At 35.6% G+C, this 5,334-nt stretch overlaps 1 non-coding gene across 1 annotated transcript; it reads right to left on the bottom strand.

Annotated features, from left to right (window-relative positions):
- Positions 1–511: 511 nt before the first annotated feature.
- On the bottom strand, positions 512–583 carry Trnam-cau. The gene has a single exon. It is a non-coding gene; the product is annotated as a tRNA-Met (tRNA).
- Positions 584–5,334: the final 4,751 nt, after the last annotated feature.

The following is a 5,334-nucleotide window of genomic DNA, read 5'->3' on the forward strand; positions in this document are numbered from 1 at the left end:
ACCATTCAAATATAAACAAGAAAATATAAGACATTCGCACTTTTTATTTTGGGGTAATTATAAAAATATTCCGAAAATTAAACAGAAATATCTTAATAACCGCCAAATATTAATCGCTATTAAATACCGGACCTGCCTTAATTCACAGAATGTTAATCGTTCGATCACGCGCTTAGCTATTAAACACACAATTTACATCACAACGTCCACATTGTAATCTAATAACTAATTTACCTGATTGGATTAAGACGTCAAAGCGTGCTCTCCATTACGGTCCGCAGAAAAGATCGGATTACTGACAAACTATTAAAATGTAATCGATATTTTATTGAACTATTTGGAATGTTATAAAATTATGGAATATGCTTCTGGTAACGCATCAATCATTGTTATTGTTTATTAAAAATACAAGAATGAAATACTGATTACATCATAATAAATATCATTAAAAAACGCAAGAAAAAGAAGAAATAAAAGAACAATGGACAAAAGGATTTTGATTATGATTACATAGCAGAGCGTGGTTTCGATCCACGGACCTCTGGGTTATGGGCCCAGCACGCTTCCACTGCGCCACTCTGCTTGTGCTATATGGAGGCGAAATGTTGCTCCAATATCCGATAACCTATTTAGCAACTGTAATAATATCTACTAAAATGTTTGCTGTTTTTTTAAATTAAAAAATAATATTCACATTTCTAACGGAATTTCGTTAATGATGGATGCAATAAGTTATCGTTTAATTAATATCTATCAAAATTCAGTTTTTTTTTTAAGGAAACCCAAGGCAGCCAACCGTATGATTAAAAAATTACAAATATTGTTAATATTTCTTTGAAATCTTTAGGTACCTACTTTTTTATGTCAACGGTATCAAGAGCAAAATAGAAATCGCATACACGGCAGTGTCAATTTTTTTGTGAAGTCGCTTTTAAAACACTAAGAACAAAACAAGTAAAACGATGATTAAAACATAGACAATCACAGCAATGAACAATTTGTATGCAATTTATGGAATTATATTTGCAATTAACAGTGAAATATTGTTCATTATGACTCGTTAAATATTTAAAACAGCAGTCCTTTTTATCAATGACTTAATTAATAATCTCTACTATCTTAACATTGATAATTTAGTATGGGACTTTATTAAAATCAAATATGATAAATGTAATTGAAGTATTAAAACACCTGATAGCCTAAAGCTATTCATTAGAAGTCATTGTATTAATGTGGATTATGGTCATTATTTAACAAAGACAAAAAAAACGACAGACTCGTTTATTATTTTAGTGTTTGATCTAATCAATTGTATCCAAAAATGTTCGGTTCCTGTGTTCGATTCCTTTATTTCGGCAATCTCTTTCGCGTATTAAGAACCTTATCGCAAAACAAGTCTCTTATCGGGATTTACCTTGTTCTGCGGCAGCAATAAATTGTTTAAATATGCCATAATTCTTTGCTTCCTAAGATCAAACTCTGATAAGTGTTTATTAGAACTCGACCGGTAGAACACTTGTGCGATATCGATACAAAAACAGGTGAATAACAAAAAACGCCGACGTTTTTTTCCCGTTTGGCAAATTTTAAAAAGTGTTCCGAAAATCTTCGGGCTTGTTCGGCCCTTATCGCTGTTTGTTTAGTAAATAATGAGCAATCGTGAACTTGTTAACAAGCTGCGAATGTGAACACAAGCCTACGGATTAGTTTTAACACAAAAATGTAATGTTAACCTTTTTAAAGCTGCCCATATCATTTTCATTAAAATATCAACTTCTCCAGTACCTACACCAGTGTCGAGGGTATTAATGCCGCCCATTTCATAACATGATACTGCATTACTAAATAACCTGGTCAGATATTGTTGGTATTTGCATAAAGGATTGGCGGTTGGACGTCGCGGCGTGTGTGGCATGCTTCTGTCCCCCTCTATATGTCAGCATTCAAGCAAATTAAGGTTTCAGGAACACTCGCCAAAAGCCCCAAGCAATAAGGATTTCATCGTAACGTGTAAATACAAGTGGTAGTTAAGGTCCTCATTTAGCCTGTCAGATTTGATGTTTTGAAAAATGCCTGCAACTAACTCGACGGCAACCTAAATTAAGAAATTTAAGACAAGAGAAATGTCTTATGCAATTTTTTTGTCCTCCCATGTCAATTAAGTGAGTCGATCGAAATGAAGTTTCATTAATATATCGAGACACAATTTGAATAAATGACATAATAAAGATGTGAATGAATTACGATATCGATATCCAGTGTAGTAAATTAACGATGCAGATCGACGCATCCTAAAGATATTTATGAGATAAATTTGTCTCCCGCTTGCGCTGTGTCTCATTACTGCTGCCGACAAAGCTACGCCCGACCAACATTTGTCAGACGAACAGTTGCAAATAGCAAAATTCTTTATAATTTATAAATATAAACTTGTGATTTTTACTTGCTAATTAGGAATATAACGTAGTTTGCACTTAAAAGGAATAACGAGCGAGAAAATTACGTGACATGTGACAATAAATCAATGGGGAAAAAATTGCAAATTTTGCGTTTTTCGATAACTACATCGATGTTTCCGAGTACCGGTAAAGTGGTGTGAGGAATTCGCTTATTAAGTGGTGTTGAGATGTCTATCAAGTTTGATGCGGTGTCTGAGTGTGGCAGGAGGCTGCAGTGAGCAACTTGTGCATGTCTCTTGTGCATGTTGGCACGCGTGGCCAACACTGCACGTGCACTCACTCTCTTCCGTACCTAACTCATTAAGAGCCGAGTATTGGCGTCTGTATTCATACAGGTTTTTAGCACTGCTACCGACATTTTGTACTGATTTAATTACAACTCGGTCTGATCAAATCCTATATTGTGTGGTGTTATGCATACAAACTTAAGATTATAATGATATTTAGGTTAGGTTAGGCTAAGTTCTAAAATGATAACAACAGTGCTCAAAAAGTACAATTTAAATATTAATCTTAAGGAATCAATGTCAATATTTCGTTTTCATTTCTTTAGGTTATTGACTGCGCCGTTTTTATCGACTTGTATTTCTTGCGTATGACATGAAAAGTTCAGTGAGCATCAGTAATTGGCTCTTGATTGAGTCTTCAGTGCTGGTTTTGGAAGCGGCTCCCCCGCAGGCTACGCTTTTTCTCTCAAGTTCTTGCACATTATAATTGATTTCATCCAACGGGACACCCGTTCTTTTGTATTAATTTATATTTTTTACTTTCCTCCTTAATGAAATTTCTTTTTTAGTCATTAGACTTACAGAGCCAAGAAACAAATCTTTAACCAGTGCGGCATTGTAAAATCCGTAAAACATTACACTACACAGATATATCACCGTCTTCCCACAATGGGATCGAAAAACTATTACCGCCTAAGGTATGAATGTACGCAAACGTTCCCAACAGTATATTGAGGGCATTTAATGCGGATTCCCAAAGGAGTCTCCAGTAAATAAGGTTTGTTTACGAGTACCTTGCTGCGGAGGCGGTATGCCATTGTAGCAGGCTTCGACGAGCACAGTTTATTGGCTAATTTTATTCAATTAAATTGTTCTCGTTGCGCGCCGACACCCATGCCGGGCTCATTTTAACGCCTCGGAAATTATTGCAATAGATAACATAATACACGACGTGCGTTCGAAGGTAAGTGATTTAAAGACAGCTTCGGCACTTATGTTTCGCAGCCGCCGGTGCAAGCTCGAATTTATAGTAACGGCTTTGACAAGCACCGCTACTATTCAAACTATAAACATAAACCAAGACGATCTTATTGCTATCGTGAACTGTCTGCGATGAGTCGATCTATAGGGTTAGACATTATTATAATATGTTAATTCTGGGCAATATTACAAAGCGGGTGGTGGCTTCCAAACAGTGAACGCGCCGTCAGCATCACGCTGTGAATCCACTAAGACGTTTCATCACAATATTGTCCAGGGGACATAACTATTATATCTACCCTTTGTTGGGCAAAAAAAACTTGATTTCACTAAACGAAATTTGTGTCATGCTGACAAGACATTTCACAAATCGTTTATAACAGAGTTTTATTTTAACTGGTATTTGTATGCGCCTCGTTGATAGTATCGTGGTTATGAATGTTGACGTTTGAATAGCCATAAAAGGATTGTATTGTTAAACGTTAGCAATTTAGGGGTTAAAAATTGTTCATGTTCATGGTCTTGATAACAAAAAAATGTATTGTAAAAATTTAATCGAGAACGTCAAGTAAAGATACTTTGGGTGGTAAAAGCAGTATTTGTAAGAAACACATACCTTTGCATCATTCAAAAAAGGTTATTAAATTAACAATTTTTGCTACTACTTATTATAAATTCATTACAAAAAAATCGTCCCGCAAAAAAGTTTGGCGACATTGCCGAACTTCCTCGTCATAAAACACGTCAAAGTCCCGCCGATGTGTCCACATCCATAAACAAAGAAATGGCGTCTACTCATAAATCCTAACAAAAACAAATAAAATTATATTTAATAGGCTCGTGAGAACTGTCGCCCACCACCCACTGCGGCAGGTTCATTAAATATTTTAATTGTGCCGCTAAAAAGGTCCCAAAATTTTTATTCCTCGTAAATCAATGCGGTGTCCACGGTAGTCCCATCTTTTTTCTCACAAATTTTCTGTGGATGATATCTGATGAAGTGTCACAGAATAATTCTTGCTACATTACGGATTTGAAGTTTCTATAAATGCATTCTTACTTTTATTACCAAAGTTTAAGGTAGGGTTAACAACAAAGTCACCAGTGAGTCGTGAAACGAAGTCGTACAGATGGACATCGATTAGAATCGCTGCCTACGCTCCGTCAGCCCAATTTTTTCGCTTCCAAAATTTTGTAAAACTTGATATATTTACCGCAATCCGATGAACAGATAACCTTTGATGATACCGTTCCATCATTTTGGTAAACGATATTACGGCCCTCCTAAACCGCATTACCAAATGATCATGACTCTAATTTCAAGATTGTATCAAAATTATTATAATCAATGAAATGACAAATCAGTCAAGTCATTCCTCAGTCGTTGTCCTATTGAACCACGTCAAGCTACAATTTTATAAACGGAAGCAACATTCCGTCATGGGTCGACAGTCATTCCAAATCCATCATTCATTCGCAACTAGACATTTAAAATAAAATTTCCGACTCAATAAATGTCTCTGTTTGTTTTTCTAACAGGAAATCTATTTAGTCTTGTAAAAAGATTGGTAAAAAATTGGAAAGGAGCCGTGTGGGTGGTAGCTGACGACAGTTTAAGTAGTGTAACTCGATATGCGAGTCCAGTTTGTTTTCCTTACACACTCGAA

Source organism: Trichoplusia ni, chromosome 2 (assembly GCF_003590095.1).
Source record: "Trichoplusia ni isolate ovarian cell line Hi5 chromosome 2, tn1, whole genome shotgun sequence".
Classification (NCBI taxonomy): domain Eukaryota; kingdom Metazoa; phylum Arthropoda; class Insecta; order Lepidoptera; family Noctuidae; genus Trichoplusia; species Trichoplusia ni.